The following is an 18025-nucleotide window of genomic DNA, read 5'->3' as shown; positions in this document are numbered from 1 at the left end:
AATCAGGAGTCAGTAGGGGCATGTTGCTACGATACGTGCCAGTATGGGCGGGATTTAGGGTTTTGACTGCTACCTCCACTGGGCATGCGCACTTCAATATCGCATCATTTTGGTCATGCTGAAAACAGTTCATTAATATTTTTTTATTATTGTAAGGTTAGGTTTAGGGTTGGGGTAGGTTAAAGCGTTTGCTAATGTAATTTATTGTAGTTTTATTTTCTATTAAAATATTTGAAAACATTTTATAAAGACTTTATTATTTACGTCTATATTTGTATCGTTGTTTTTTGTAACATTTGAATATCATGTCTGTACATAATCTTCAATGGAAAAAATATCTAAAGTAGTCGTTACTTTTGTTTTAATTAAACTAATCGTATTTAAGGGAACGTCTTTTAATTATTTTCCTGCATTAAAACCGTATTGTGTATTTTACATTATTGCTCTACTATATACTAGGGCCATTAGAATATAATACATTACGGATGCAATAAACAAATTTCATCAAAATAAGCAAACTGGCCAAATTCATAAACTAAACATATTATATAATAATGTAGGCCAAATATTCTGTCATGTTGTTTGTAAGATCAGAAATCGTTAAAAAGTTGTGATTTTATACCATAATGCCCAGTTTGGCCGATTCATCCCTCACAACCTAATTAGATATCCAAACCATTGAAAAGCTTTAAATTCTTAGTTTGTTTACTTCTAACTCGTGATATCTATTTTATACGAAAAAAAGTGCTCCTTTAATAAGACTGTAATGAATATGCCCCCCTCCAAAAATGACAAGTGCATACTGATACGTTTCGTTTAGGATTTCATGTTGCAGTTATAATGTCTTAAATATAGTAATTATAGGCATTTGCATTTGAAATTGAATGAGAAAAGACAGTAGCTGCAATATGAATGTTATTTTACGTATTCATATGTACGTATATAGATATTTTTCAGGTATACACTGATTCATTTCATTTTTAATACATCTTTAAATTAATAAAGATCTTATGACGTAAAAAGTATTTAATCAAGAAGCATTGTATTAATTAGTCATTTATTTAGACGCTTATACGATTTTTAAACTGCCACCTTTTGAACTTACTGTTCCTGCGTTAGACGTGACGTCACAGTCTGATTCTGGATGTCAGGCGCTAAAACAAGCTGAATCAAAAAGCGGTAAGTTTTTCTAGCAGAGCATGCTCACATATTTAAAATACATACAGAAATACTCAACAAATTTGTGTTTTATTGATTTATTTAGAGTCGGTGTCTATTGATTTTTCGACTGGCCTCTACCGGAAGAATTTAAGTAAGTTAACATTACATAACATCAATGCATGCTAGTCAAGTAAACCTAGCATATTTATTAGCCACCTCAGCCAGCGTCAGGTGTAAAGTTAGCAGACATGTTACCATTGCGTATTTTGTGGTCTAATGTGGGTCTTAATATTTTTCTTTGTGAGCAAGTAGATCAAGTAAATGTGAAAGATATGTTGAGGTGTGAGGCGAGCAGTGTTATGTTCATAACGTTTATAGTGTTCAATGAACGCAGTGACGTACAAAGGTTTCTTGCAGACTTTATTTTTTTTAAATGCAGAATAACATTTACTGAAGAACAATAAAGATAGAAATGTTTTTAGAAGCGTTTTCCTCTTATTGAAAGCATTACAGCCGTATTCCAACATTAGCTAACATTGCAAAAAAAAAAACAGTACTATAAATTATAACATTTAACCTTTTCCTTTCAGTCTGTATATTTGATTACATCTAAGTAGCCACTACATCATACACTAGAACAGTAAGTTTAATACCAGCCCCTGTTTGAAACTTCACAGTTTGACGTAGTACCCCGTTACGACCAAAAGAGGGCAGAATAACTGCACGGTCTTAAAGTGGGTCATTTTATCTAGGATGCAGAAGCCTCTGGTGACTTGAGAACATACACAGTGTATATATGAACAGACTTTGAGCACAATGTGAAACTGAAGAATTGATCCCCAGTCATTATAACCGATTTCATATGGTGCTAGATGACAGAAGGGACTCTAAGCACCAAAGGAAATCAGTCATCCTCTGGTGGGGAGATATGGGGGCAGAGAGAGGGAGAACAGGCTTGAGAGATGACAGTTCACTAGTAGCCCTCTTGAACAATGTTAACAGCCAAATAAGAATGAAATCATATGACGAAATAAAATAGATATGTTTGCATACAGTTAATTTTACACTGTTGTAGTATGTAAGACATTTAAAAACGATTATGATGCTAAATTATTATCCTGTTATATTTTATGCGTGACTGTCGTGACAAAGCATTTTTCAAATGCGTGATAACGTCTGAAGATAACCAAGGTTTTATGAGATACTTTAACAGGTTAAAACATTACCATCACATTGATGCTGCACAGATAAGCATTGCTGCAATGACATTTTTCTGTGTTCTTCTGACTTTCCCTATTCCTGAGTGTGTTTAAGTGGTTCAGATAAATCATGAATGCTATCTAGTCCTCCTATGCTGTAATATTTGCAGAATCAGATCAAGAGATTTCCAGAAAAAAGTACAACACCCATTAAGCCATATTGACTTTGTCCTATTTTGTCACTTGATTTGTTCTGGATACGCCCATCGCTGTGAAACTTGATCCAGCTGCAATTTCCACCCCAAGAACACTGATTTCAAATGGTGCTAGACACTGGTAGAACACATCTAAACCACCATGTGAAACCAGCATCCGGAGAAGGAAGACTCTCGTGGAAGCAATGCCATGAGCGGACCTTGGGTCACTGGTTAATATTTAACCCAAAAGGAAAGGGAAAAGGTTAAAATCGCAAATGGGCATGATGTAACAGGAAGTGACACTTTTAAACAAATGTCATGGCTATATCTTTTGAATAGTGAAATCTGCGTTTCCTCATTGATACCAGACTACATTTCCAAAGCTATCTTAGATCAGTTGAGGAAAACGATAACACAATGTGACCATATCTTGTTGCATAACAATGTACTTTGATGTATGGTGTGTTTATCTGGGTATAAATAGACCCTGATTGCTCCGAAAGAATCTCCGCATCAATTCCGTCCGTGGGAGGATGACGTCAGGCCTTTTTCAGAGAAGAACTGCCTGGAGATGGAAAATATGAGTCATTACGACCTTTCTAAACAATGTCATCATTCAAAGTAGACCTCGCTACACAAACAGAATTGGTCACTCACCTGTACTTCGGCCAACGAAGGTCCTTGAAGCTAACTCGCACACTTACCACCGACACAGCATTGACGTAGTCTTAGGGCCCACTCGAGGCTAACCGTGTTAAGTTGTCGCACGCTGTCTTAAATGCAGTGGAGTACACACCTCCCTCATGTGGTACGCTGTCAGCTGTTTGATAGAGCACCACACCTCTCGAGTGCTCCTCCTCATTTTTATCCTTCAGCCTATGGCTGTTCACAGTGATGATGTCATTGCTAGCCACCTATTAAATCACTGGCTTCCAGTCTTCGTAAAGAACCCCTCACACACATTCGATATAAATAAGAATTACATGTAGTCAGACTAACAAAATTAAGAAACTACAAAGCTTCCATGAATGTCCAATCGGATTCAAATGTGCCCATATAAATGTCAGACTTGACACAATGTGTCATCATGCCTCATTTGAATGTACAATAGAAAATCTCTTTTCTTTTGTCTACTATGGTAAAGAGCACCATTCATGTTTGACCATTATTGTTTTCATGGAAGAAGGCAGTTCGTGAATAGTATAATTGTAATTTTCTCAAAAACATGTCCCCAACTGTGCTAGAGGGCAGTCTTCAGAATCACTTTTCTTCCTGACATGTATCTTATATTAACTCCTTAACAATCGGGATGGCCTGCAGCAATAAGCTTACTGTCATTCCTTCTTTTACCAGCTTGTTAAATCCATGCAGATCCGCCTTACCGTGTGTTATTACACACCTTATTATGTGCCTGGCACCGTGGCAAGCAATCCCACGTACAGATAGTCGAGCAGACATTGCAGGTGCATGTGCATGTTTTAATGGCCTGAGTCACTCAATGTTAACTTTTGTCACAGAGTAACAGCTAACCTGTCACTTTTTAACTGTTTAGGGTCTAAACTGTTTTAATTTGTCAGTTCAATTGGAAAGAAAAACATTTAATATAGCCAGCTTTTGGTTATAATTTGAATCCCTTTGGTTCTGTAAACTAGTCTGACTGCGGCCCATGAATGAAGACTTGCACATGCCACCTAAACAGCCTTACCTTTAGCATGAGTTTGGCCAAACGATGGCAGACAGGGATGTATTCAGGAAAACCTATGAGAGAAAACAAGATTACATTTTAAGTTACATTTGGTTCTGCTTTTAGCGCTAAAATCTTCTTAAGCAGCTTCTAATTCAGTTTTTCTGAGCCATAATGGAATAAAAAGAATGAATCATTTAGTCAGACCCATCACTTGTCAGATTTGTGTTGATTGTAATCACCGATAATGCAACTTCAGGAAATAAACAGAAGAGGGCAGTGTTTCAACTCTTAAATCTCAGACCCAGCAAGATATAAACAACCAGCTAAAACGGAGCTTAGCATGAAGGACTTGCCAATTTGGTGAATACACAAACACACATGTGAGTCCTGCTCTCTGGTGCATGTGTGAAAAACCCACCACGGAGGTGTTGTTCTTTGCGCCCTGTCACTCAATTTTCTGCTCTGTTCATTCCCAGGAAATGACACGGCATGAAACTCGCATGTACACACACAAATGAATGAATAGACTGTATGATATCTTGATTCTACCAGTGACATCATCCCGCTCCCGCTTCGGCCTGGTTTTTGAAGAGAGAATGACGAGAGCAAGTATTTAAGTAACAACATGCTTTGAGCACTCGAAAGCATGTCACTCAACCCATCTCTTTTATTTCATTTCGGTTAAGTTTTTCAAGGTGCCAGAAAGGACGGCTAAATGTTTAAGTCTTTACGAATGTGGTTGGGCGAACAGAAACAATCACTATCCTTTTTGTCTGTATGGCTCCAGTGTGCTCTCATGACATGACCCTGCTTACATTAGCCATGTGACTTTTTTACTGCTTGATCTGTTAGAGAGGTGGTTTAACTTCCTTAAGAAGACAAAGGTCTCTACGCCCAACATAGTTCATTAGACATTCTTTACATCATACAGTGCGTCAAATGTTACCATTTGTATGTTAAAATATGTTCTCCTATTGTAAATGAATCTGGAAAGTATTGTATCGTTTAATCACCCTGATGTCATTCCAAACCGGTATGACTTTCTTCTGCAGAACACCAAAAAATATATTATTAAAAATGTTGACCTTCACTGTATAGACACAAAACCACCTAGATATTTCCCAAAGTATTTCTTCTGTTGAACAAAAAGAGAAAGTCATGGACATTTTGAATGACATAAGGGGGAATTTTATAATCATTTTATTTTTGGATGAACTATAAATGATCTGTTCAGCTTTACAAAGCAATATTTGCTTGGCCAATAGTGTAGATTTCAACCTTTTTTTCTGACCAATGGCAAACAGGGAGGGTTTAGAAAACCTTGAAAAACATTGTTACGATTTAATTTTGTGACATAAGTGATACAGAAATGTTTCAAAAGCAGGCAGTAGAGGATCACTAGAATCTATCGACGACATTATACATTCATAAACGTATACAGCGTATGCTTACACAGTGCACACGGCATCAACATTTAATGTTTAAACTCCTACTGTGCACGCTGGCCTAAAGGATACGGACTCATCACACATCTACCGCTTATAGAAACTCATCTATCACCTCTATTAAACATTAAACCCACCCTCAACCAATTTACTAATCTTAAAAAAATGCTTCAAATATCTCATATTATGATGATGTAGACTTATAACTAGGCAGAACTGACCTGGTAAAATGTGTTAAACAAAACTAAAATGACCACTCTCATATTGGTAGCTGCAAACGTAAAGTAGCCAAACAAATAACAAACACGCAGAGGAGAGCACAGATTCTGTGTGGGCCTATTCATGACACACACCATTATACAACAAGTGTGGTCCTTTCTCATTACAACACACTCTTCTGCCCAGTCTCACTGCTTCGTTAAACAGACAGTTTGCCTCTTTCCGAATGCATCGCACAAATAAGATATAAGAGCGCAAGAGAAGGCTGTGCGGATGAATACTTTACCTGATGAGTCAGATGTGAATCATAAGATGCAAGGTGTGTTTTATTTTAATCCTGTTATTCTGACCCGTCAGACTGTGACACATGTACAAAAGCGCACTTAACCCTTAACAGAGAAGGGACGGCGTTAAAAAAGAAAGAAACTCTGATCGCAGAGAAGTAACCCGTCTCTGTAAATGGTTCCTCGAGGGTCTCCAGTTCCAGGAACGTTATCTATCTTGGAACCATGTTGATGAGCAATAAGATTATATTTTTATGCAGGTCTATATGGAATTTATGGAACCACACTGAAAGCTTGGGGTCAGGAGGTATTATTAAGGTTTTAATTCTGTATCGCAGTCCCCAAGCTACACTGCAGTTAAGTCAAGCCGACTGCCAAAACCACTCTGGAATGAAAACAGAGGCACTGGCTCTGCTGTGAAGATAGATGGCTTTAACTGCAGTGTGTGTGTGAGAGAAAGAGAGAGAGTCCGTACAGATCACTCAATACAGCCAAGTTCAGCACTCTGTTAATATAGCTTAGCATGTGCTCCTGAGTTCATGCATAGTTCACATAGAATGATGGCTGTTATGACAGCAGGTTGCTCTTTCTCACTTTATTTCCTCTTTTTAATGAGTTGTTCAAAGGAAATTGTCACACATTTTTTTAAATTATAACTTAAAAGTTGTGCTCCTGCGTGAGAGGTGCTAAAATCCAACGACATTTCACTGCAGAATCTTTTTCTTTCAAATAATATCGATATTTGTATAGTACATACAGACCGCTATGCATGATGTAAATACAAGAATGTTTTTTATATCATAAATAAATCTTAAAGATATTTCGCACTTTAAATCGGTTGTAAACATTCTGTTGATTGTATTTTTTTCAAATGTTTGTGTCACTGAAACGGAAAGTTCTTCTGGACCAGTGTTGTTCACGTCATCCGAAGAGCTTTATAGTATTGCAAATATTTGTCATAATATCCCAAATAGTTTTTCTCTCTATTTTATGGCAATCCCTGGTGCGTAAATTCTCTAGAATTTGCATTTTGTCTCACTATTTTGGAGGAATTTCAGACATCTGGTTGGTTCTTTTGATCTATTGACAGGAACAGGCTGAACTTTGGCCCACTTGTGGACACACAGTGTGACACAGCCACAGGAGAATATTCCTTTCTGGGCAAAAACAGATAAACAATCATAAAAATCCTATCAGAGGGGTGGCCTAAACTTATCCGGAGTAAACACTGTGTGAAACGGTGGAAAAAGAAAAGAAAATAAGTTTGAGATAATAAGACAAAGTTTCCTGGAACTGTTATTTTAAAGGACGATTAAGATCATATTGTTGCTGTCCCTTTTAGGGATTAACAGTCATGCACATACGTATGCTGCTTCTAAATGTATGATGCGAGTGGGCTGAGAGCGGATGTAATGCTGACCTGAGTCATACTTAACGCTCTACGCGAGAAGCCTTTTTAAAACAACTCACAGTGACAACTGTGAATGGGTTTATTTAGGTACAAGATTGTGCTGCGTTGACATGTTTCCTAACGAAACCGAAAGTTCGGGTGGGATATAGCGAAGGGTTTATCGCATTTTACAGAAAAGATGTGTTTGTTTTGTAACAGCCATGAAACATGATTTAGTGCTTGCTTATTGATGGAGGGGGTATTGGGGGGTTAGACATTCTTTGCAGATCATTTGCTTGGACAAAATCGGGTGTAAGATTAAATGCCTAGATTGGTTAAGTGTATTTTGAAATGACCTAAGAAGTAACAAGAGGCTTTTGACAAAGAAGGTCAGGAATTTACCGTGACCTGCAACTACAAATTTCCAGACAATCCCAAACCCAAATGAGATGTTCCGAGGAACTGGCCTGGAAAACCCAACACCACTTCACAATTCAGTCATTTTTCATTTTCTCACCGCAGTGTGTATCTGTACACATTCCCATTTCTGATAACCTCTAAACATGCTGTCTGCCCATACGCTAGAGATGCTTTTGTCTGCAGTTACTTTAAGTACACTTGTAACAGGGGCAATTTCCCTGAAACAACATGACGGAATAGTTCATCCAAACAAGAAAGCTGTGTTAAAACTCGCATTCGTTAGGTTTCAAAACTGAATTCTTCTGTGTAACACAACAAAGGGGCATTATGTAGAATATTTTCACCGCTCTCTCCCGCATACCGTCAGAGTTTCTGTTGTTTTTGGTGCAGACAGACAGCATTGTAAACATATCCGTCATATTTTGTGCTTCACCAACCTGTTTGAAGAAATAATTTAGATTTTCTTAGTGGACTAACCTCTCGGGTACTTTGCCGAGGGTCACAATGGTGATGGGCAGCCTTTTATTAGCCAACTTGAATCATTACATCCACCACTTTTTCATCATTTACTCAGCCTCTTGTCATTTTAAATCTGCATGACTGACTTTCTTCTTCAGAACACAAAAGAAGAGATTTTGAAGAATGTTGGTAACCAAACACATCCCCATTTACCTCCATTATTTGAGGACTTTTCTCAAATTTATGTTTTCCGTTTCACAAAGAGTCATACAGAGGTTTTAAATGACATGAAGGTGAATAAATAATGATAGAATTTTATTTTTCAGAACTGTTCCTTTAAGGAACCCACACACAATCCTCATTAGACTGTCCAGTTTTAATATATAAACTCGTTGTGCAACGACCAGCACTATTGTATTCAAACCTGCAGAGTTTTCTGAGAAATGACACAGCCCTATCTATGAGGGAATAGCACTTCTTGGAAGTCTCACAGCTCCAAATATTACTGTACTGTATACATAATTGAATTGAAGTTCCACGGCCATGAGTCTTAACTGACTCACGTCTAGCCACAAGCAATGGATCGCACTACTCTCACCTCCCCAACCCCCACAATCCTTCGGGATGTCTGTGTTACCACCAGTCCCCCCTCCCCGCAGGTTTACGCCGCACATTTGTTCCTCATTTCACTGCACTTGCGTTGAAGTGCACTTCCTCTGAGTCACGCCGCAAACAGGCCTTAAATCAGATCATCTGTCAGTGAGTCCATCTCGGCGGTGATTAACGGTAAGGAAAGAATACACGGCCGCAGCTGACTGCGTGTTGTTCACAGTCTTTCTTTGACGGCCTGTCAGCGGGACGGGGTCGGGCTTCCAGCTAACCGCAAGAACGAGTCACAAAGCAGAGGTTCTTTGATAGGGGCTCAGAGCCAAATCTACTGAAAGTGAAGTACTTGAGAAAAAAAGTTTTACAGTAAACTTCTGATTCCCAGAAATCTTGTGTGGGGCCTGGGTGACGTTACAGTTCTGCACGCATAACAGATAACAAGTCTATTTTGGGTTGTGTTGAAGTCTAGACTGTTTTATTCGTTGATCATTCAGATTCACTGCGATCGTTCTGTAAATGATCCATGTCTAAGACTGTCAGTCTCTTAAACTCTACAGTTATAAACTCTCAGACTGTTGAGATCCTGGAACACGCCTGATAGGATTATGCTTCAAGGTTTTTTTGCGAATTAAGTTACCACCCACCTCATGTTACATTAGGACGGCCCGAAAACGTCCCATGCAAGGATGAAACGAAGTCTGCCGGGTATACACAATATCCGATACGAGCGCTATAAAATACAACGACCGCTTACACTGTTATTTCCTGCAGGATAATTGTAACCTGTCTCATAATAATAAAAGTGATGACTACTATGAGCTACAAATCACCCCATCCCCCTTTTCTTTTTCCAAGTGATTTATTTAAACTTCAAATCCCACAATGACGTCCCGCATCAATGACTTAACAGCCGTTGAATAAAATAGGTCATATTTTCAATATCTTTCCCCAGCAATAAATGAGTAATGAGGTTGTTTAATGATTGTAAGCGGTGTGCCTCTGAATGCAGAGCCGCTCTCTGTTTATAGGATGAAAAACATTCAATACGGCCCAGAAAATGTTGCGCAGAGAGTGAGAGAGTCTGAATGTCAGGGTGGAGGAATGAATCTAGCTTTCATAAGAAAGCCTGGGCTTCACGCCAGCCATGAACTGCAATGTGCATCATTGTCCACTGGGTCATAATGCGCATGTTAAATCAACATTTCCTCAACGTTACGTTGTGTTATAACTGGGCAAAGTCCTTCGTTGTGGACGATATCTAGTGACGCATTCAATTTTACCGAATCCATAAACGTTTTAATATTTTGGTAAATGTTGCTATGAAAGGAAACCAAAATGTTTTAAGACTTAATTGTGATTGGATTTCTAATTTTATCTTTACAGCCTATGAGCTAGAAGCACAAGAACAAAGATGTCCTCCTTGCCTACTGACCTCCACAGAAGTGTGTGCTTCCCAAATAACACAAAATTAACAATGTGTTGTAACAAGGTGCATCGAGACGAAATAAGACCGTTTTGAAGTGCGACAAGCGACAAGACACTTTTTCTTGGTTTGTGTGGCACTGCGCCAGTTAGCCCCACCCACAGTGAAACCTCAATGGTCCAACATTTTGTATCACAAAACCGTAATAAACTAATTGCTGTCAATGTGACCGCACAGCATGTTTGTTTTCAGTGGGAACAGACATGTAAACCTCAACATTTAAGGATTACCTGAGATAAAAATCCGGGAGCTTACACCTGTGGCACACCATACCACCCTGACACATGTTATCAAACCACCAACAAGCTTTTCACACCCCATTGGTGCTCAAACAGTGATGTAATCTTGTCTTGTCACTTTCTCCCAGCTCAAGTAGGACAGCCAATTAAGTTAGTCAACTTGCATCGCAAAACATGTTTCCCGAATCCCCTCGAGGGCGTGATTTGTCAGCACATCGCACACGAATTCACAGCTTTTGCCCGTGAGCACATGTAAGAAGAGGAGTGGGACTTTGTTCAGCGTGTATGTGTGACGAAGGCTGTCCTATTTTCATCTCTCATTCACATTCATCTCTCATGCATTTTCTCTTTAGCATCTCTGATTGATTTGTATTCTCCTTTACACAGGACTGGTGAGGAGATGAACCGCTGTTTCTGCTGTTCCACGCCGAGCAGGTATTCTCTTTACGTCAATGCACTGAGACGTGGCATTGCAGCGGTATGATTCACTGCTGCCCAGATTGAGTTTCTTTCCTTTTGACGTACTTACAGCTCTCAGTTTCTCTCTCTCTCTCTCTCTCTCTCTCTCTCTCCCATATACAAACTCTTTGCCAATTCTCCCCAACACAGGTTCCAAAGCTAGTGTACTAGCTAGTGAACTATCTACCAAGAAAACATTTTAAGCCAACATAAGCACGTCCCAAAAGCTGTTCCAATAAGATAAGATAATCCAATCATGCACATTTGCACATCTGTTATGAATGACTATCCCAGAATGCAATGTTATGAGTATACTGATAAAATCGATAGTTAAAGAAATATTGACTACAGATATATTTAATGAAAAGTATCGATACACCGTTGTTTGTGCGTTTCATACTTCATAGTTTCATGCCGTTTGATATTAATAACAAACTGTTTTGGGATCATTTGTGAGTAACATTGCTTTTGTGCTTTGTATACAAAGTGCCGTTTTGTACGTCCCACTAAACTGCTGCCTATGTAGGGCGTTCCCAGTAGACTACACGACACGTTTTTGGAACAGAGCTAATCTCGTCTTTATTTCTCCCACGCACATACAAACATACAAATACATCCACAAACACACTTTTCATGCATGCTTCCTATCAAAAATATATTCACAGACTACTAAAGACAGCGATTTACCTTAACTTGTATTTTGCCCCCTAGACTCTGCTTGGCCACCTTGAATGCTTTCCTGCCTCCATGATCCAGAAAGCACCTGTCCTGGGACCACCAGTACAGCTCCACTGGAGAACAGGTAAAGAGAAAGCACATGAAGATCTCTCTCTATAACAGAGGGTGTGTCCCCCTGAGCCCGCCCAATCGTACAGGCGCACACATACATACGAAAAGTAAAAGGAAGAACACACCCCTTGGGGGAAACAATCTGAAACCTAGTGAGAAAATTAAACTGTATCTCTCATCTTTCTCTGGCACTGGTGTTTGTTTTTTCCTAACACATACCCCGCACACAAGCACGCATGTAAAATCTAAGAGGTTGCGGTGTAAATATTACTATGTGGTGTGTAGTCAGGATTAAGGCTGTGGTGTTTGTGTTCATGCTAAAATTTTGGCTCAAAAAGTCAAGTGCAGCTTTTTACAACAGTCAGATAAGCTACAAGCAGACTCGCATTTCAGCTCCTACGCCCTCAGATCCCTACAGGAGAAAAACATTAAAAAGAGCTCTTAAATATCACAACTGTTTCTGCTAGACAGCACTGAAATAATACAGATATGAAATTATACTCTAATGCTCCTCATATATATGTGTTATGCTTATCAGATGTTCACATCTCCCCAAACTTTTCAACAATGTCTCAATCCATGTGCAGATTTACCGAAATCTGTATTAAGAAAGTCAAAGACTTTGACTTGGAATCAACTCTCTCATTTCTCTTCTAAAACCAAATTATTTGAGCTTTAATGACAATTTTTATCATCATGAACTTCTTTCCAAATTTCAGAAAAAACAATGTTGACACAAGACAAATGAGAACATTATTAAGTCTTCTAAATCATAAAAGATATTAATATCTAGATGCAAATGTGATTTCTGGCCAACTCACACACACTCACAAAACTAACATATTTTCTTCCTCTTCGAGCCCTGTAATCCCGAAACTCATTCTGTTCTTAGCTTTAAGAAACAATGTTTAAATGTCGACCCTGTCACAAATTCCACTGACACTTGAACACTGAGTCACGATATAGTGGAGCCCGAGCGGTTACCATGGAGACCGGGAGGAGAGGAAGTCAGCCTCATGCCTGGGTGTCCCTCTCCAACTGCGGACACACTGTCGCCCCCTTCTAAAACGCAGACGTACATATCGCACGGTGGAAAATCACTGACCTGCATATTTTTTGTCCTGATCTTAACACTACCATTGATTAAACTCAGGCCTGACCTAGAATATCTCCGGGGCTGTGACATCACCTGCCCGCGTCAGAGACTCATTAAAGCCGGCGATGAATCGCATAGTAGCGCTGAAAGATGACTAAACGCGGCGTTAATGAGCGTGAACTTTTCACCAGAGGACAGAATAGGGCCTTCGAGAATGCAAACGCACACAAAACTACTGTATGGAAATATGCAAACACTTTCACACGAGTGCGTGTTCACACTGAGTTTGCAGATGGAAAGACAAGTTACAATGTACACACATGTAAAATGCGCTCCAAGTCAAATGTGTGGATGCGCTTGACAGAACTGAGGTTTCTCTTGGTTTTTAAAACATTTAGTTGTTATATTAGATGCGTAGACAAACATAAATTGAACCTGTTTATCGACGACTTCACAAAAGTGTATTTTTCAAATAGATCAGATCAGATCACCTGTAATCTAGGCAAACAAAAGTTGCGTAAAAGTGGTGCTACTGCAAGTTACAAGTTAAGCGGTATAAAACGAACGGTTAATGTGTCCGAACATTTCAGTTGTGGAGCGTATGTGGGTGGTGATAAAGATGGTAATAAAGCTGAAAAAGATTAACAGACGGACAGGTGGATGTAATAGGTCAAGGTGCGTCCTGGCCACACCCACGCCTACGGCTGCATTCAACAACAGATAGAACAGAAGTGGGTGGACCCAGATGCAGAACAACGAGCAAATGTCATGAATAAAATGCGATGTGCGAGGAACAAAATAAGAGAAAGAGACAAAAGGAACGATGTAGAGAGGTTTCTTCTTTCATAATGTATTTCAGTAGCTCAACTGGTATAGCATTGGCTGTAATGTTATAGGTTTGAGTCAGAGAGGACATGTATACTGAAATACTATAAATATTTGAATAGCTGAAATAGGTTTAAAGTTAATTCAATATGAAATATTTTGTTTATCCAGTAGTTAAAGACACCCCAGAGCTACTTTCTCGGATGCCGGTACACCTGTACGCTGAAGCCTTCCAGTCCTGGAAACAAACTGTGCCGACACCGGCCACCAAAACACAAATGTTCTCTACATATGTCAGTAAAACAGAGTTTTTACATTACACATGATTTACAGATTTCGAGTGTAACACTTACTAAACAAGTCTCCCGACCCGACGGACCATCCAGCCTGAGAGAATCCAATAAGGCATCTCGCTGCTCCGCTTTCCACAACAGAGTGATCGCTGACAACCTCTGCTGTTACTTTGCACTGACTGTGTGCACGCGTTTTGCAGAGTCATACACGACACATCCAGTCAAACAATTCCTGCCAAGTGAGTCCGTAGGCAATCTCACTTTCTCTCTCTCTCTCTCTCTCTCTCTCTCTCTCTCTCTCTCTCTCTCTCTCTCATCCATCACATACTGATTCATTGCTGCTGCTTCAAGGTTGGGGACATGTTGCGGTGAGGTTGCGTCGAGAGGAAGAGGGAGGGCCGATGGACGTGAATCGCCTCAATCCAAAGAACTTGTCACCATAACAGATGTTTTAAAGAAAATATGTGTAATCATCTGGAAAGTGAAAGGGACATTTTTGCCTTTAGTAGTAGTTGTAACACCACTGCTTCAGTTAAACCGAACGAGTTTTAGTTTTCAAATTAAAAGCACACAAGTGTACAAATCAACTCTTACAATTTACAATTCACTTGCCAATTGAATAATAATGTACTTTTGTATGTTCTTAATATATGTCTGTTTGTGGGAGTGTACAGGAATGACCGTAAACATAATTACAAGACAAACAACTACACACGTAACAAGGGTCATATACAGTACATAGACTGTAACTAATCTTTGTGTCAAAAGCAAGAATGCTGCCTGACGGAACATATTCACAGACAACCAGAAACATATTTGATGTTTAATACACAGCAAGATATTGAACCAATAAGTGTTTACTGTTTGCGGGGCCAAACAGCAAAGCTACCACTTCCTGCATGGGACGAGAACTTTAAATGTCGTTATGATCAAATAGAAATGATTTTTTATTCATATAGAAGGGAGTTTTAATATTTTTATTATACATTTTATCTTTTTTTACACTTATTATTAATATTTGTATACGTAGTCCTTGTGAAAATAACACAAGAAACTAATTAAAATGCAACTAATAATGAAAGATAGATGTCCCATCAGAGCCAATTCTGAGAACGAAAATGAAAGTTTCACAGTTTTAAAGAAAGGCAAGTCCATCGCTCTCACTTTCTCTCTGACTCTTTTGTTATTCAGGGGGAATTCCGCATATGCACATGCTCATCGCGCCACAAAACGGATCCGATAACGGATAGCCGGCCACTATTACAGGTGCCATTTCCACTCACTGCAAAGGAATCCAGTGGCGGACCTCATACAAATGCAGTCAAAAGGCCAGACAGAGTCAACGCTGGCGCCGCACTGCGAAGAGATCACAGGCTCGGACGGTCGACTCATGCTACGGTCATTTCCCCTCAGCTAACAGGAATGCAAGGGTGTGTAACTCAAGTGTGTGCGACACGCTCCTCTTCGGTCCCATCGCTGACCCTTCACCCAGTTCAGCATCCCATCTTTCCTTCGCAAACAAGTGAGTCACATGATCCTTCGCTTTCACTCGAACTTGTCGATCACTACCCCCATCCTCCAGCAGCTCTCTCTGCCAAAACCGGCCGCTTCCTTCTGCAGTTTAGTGCACTCGCATTCTCTGACAGTCTTTTATCTCTCGGGATCTCCTATGGAAATATGCGTAGCTGGTGATTGAAACCATTTTGTAGTCACTGTTATCTTTACTCCTGTCTGGACATAAAAGGACACTTCTTCCCTGTGTCCAATAATACTGACATTCATTTTATCACTGGAGGTCAACGGTTAAGTGCTGGTCGCCAGAATGTGTTTCCGTCATCCCTAATGTTGTCGGTGTAAATTACGTCTTACAAAAAATCTGATTACGAATCATCTCTGCAGATAAAAATAAGCTGTTTTGACAGAATCTAATTCATTGCAAAATATTTACATTCTGTCATCAAGATGCATCATGGACCATTTCATAAGATGTTTGCATATTGTATGGTATTTTATAAACATGATGACAAAAATTCGTACACAAAAAAGTCATCATTTATTTAACCTCTGTGGAAGGTTAAACCACCACCAACTCGTATTGAAAATCAACCCTTTGTGATCCATTTTCATGGCCTCTCAGCCGTAAACTGTGGCTTAAAAGAGAGGAAGGCGTTTCCTTTTCATAACTTGTACAATCACGCAAACACCTGCCCACACACCAACAAACACACATTCCTCACGTTCCCCTGGTCAGATAAACAAGGACTCTGCTGCACACACACATGTAAAGGGGAGCATTTATCATTACAGTTGGCAGAAGTTCTGTTTGGATTACACACCTAGACAAACTACATAGTGACCCCTGACCCCATAGATCACTCTCAGTGCTGTTTACTAAGGCAAGCATCATTATTACTATTGGAATTTAGTCAAATCCTTTGTGCTTTATACATGAATGTTTGATATAAATGTCAAGGGTGTGCCCTTTTAAGGGTGATACCCTTAAGACATCAACCTAGCAACCACATAGTAATGCCCGAGCAAGAATTTATAAGTTGCATTTGGTTCTTTGTTGCAATGATTAACCAATTAAAGGAGTAGTTCTCTTTCCATAGTAGGAATACAAATTACTATGGAAGTGAACAGGGGACAAATGTATAGAATTTGATAAATCTGTAGTATTTAATTCCCTGCACAAATTCCACACAATTCTATATATTAGTCATTTTAAAGTCAAACACGTATGAGCCACAGCAATAGTGATGCTTGCCATTGCAAGAACCTCTAATAACTGCTAATATGTTTCGTGCGAGAACATTGAAACACATAAACTCAACCCTCTATTTGAGGCTCGCATGAAAGCCACCTCTGCATCAGGTGTGTAATTTTAAAGCGTATCTGCCGTTTATAAGCATCGGTGCTGTATAATCAGAGAGAACGTTAAAATGTCATTCATACTTTAACTGCGTACCTTACCGTTCCTTTAAAACCATCACGTGTGAAATAGACCAATCACACACATGCAGCGGCTTGCACTTGTCCTATGAAGTGCTCCTCTCCGTAGGGAACGTACTTTTCCATTGGTTATGTTGAGTCTTGTAAATGTGATGAGCCTGTCTCTCATCGCCATGACGATATTTCATCATTAAAGATGGTTAACTTAATGGACATCGTACCGTGATCCCTGCCCCCTCATCTTTCAGTATCACTTGCACGGAAGTCAGCGCTGGGCCGTTTAGCCACAGCCATATTTCTGACGACACACAATCAATAGAAGACCAGAAGATGACTATATATGGATGGAGCAAGGCGATTGGTATTCATCTGTGTGAACAAGAGACTAATAACTTCACGAGACTAATGAGTAAAACGCATTAGGGGATGTTTCTGAGATTTATTAAGGGGAATGTATTGATGTCGATTTATGGTACGTGAGTAGGCCTGCACAACAGGTGTAGAGTTCTTCAGAAAGCTCTTCTAAAGAATTCTTCATTTTACAGAAGGGGAGGTGGGACCAGGAAATAAACGGAGCCGGTTTCCACATGTGCAACACATCACAGGTACACAGGTAGGCCTATGCATCAAAGGTACTACCCTCAGGACACGTTTCTATCCTATTCCGGCTTATTTGATGACGTTTACCATAATGGTGGCGTTTGCTTAGCTCCATTTATTCAAATTTACATTCATTTGAATGAAAAAGATCTGTGACTATATATATATTACTCAATATGTCAGTTTATAATTAGTCAATAATGTATAAAAGGCTATTGTGAA

At 39.4% G+C, this 18025-nt stretch overlaps 1 long non-coding RNA gene across 2 annotated transcripts; it reads left to right on the top strand.

Moving 5' to 3' along the window:
• Positions 1-1141: 1141 nt before the first annotated feature.
• LOC130420366 (uncharacterized) lies at positions 1142-17010 on the top strand. 2 transcript variants are annotated; one of them, XR_008906643.1, is made up of 6 exons: positions 1142-1179; positions 1265-1312; positions 10918-11072; positions 11177-11224; positions 11960-12050; positions 15443-17010. It is a non-coding gene; the product is annotated as an uncharacterized LOC130420366 (long non-coding RNA). The 2 variants fall into 2 exon arrangements; XR_008906642.1 differs by lacking the exon at positions 1142-1179 and having other exon boundaries at positions 1192-1312.
• The last annotated feature ends 1015 nt before the right edge of the window (positions 17011-18025 follow it).

This window comes from Triplophysa dalaica, chromosome 5 (genome assembly GCF_015846415.1).
Source record: "Triplophysa dalaica isolate WHDGS20190420 chromosome 5, ASM1584641v1, whole genome shotgun sequence".
NCBI classification, from domain to species: domain Eukaryota; kingdom Metazoa; phylum Chordata; class Actinopteri; order Cypriniformes; family Nemacheilidae; genus Triplophysa; species Triplophysa dalaica.
This window is presented reverse-complemented; position numbering and strand designations above follow the sequence as displayed.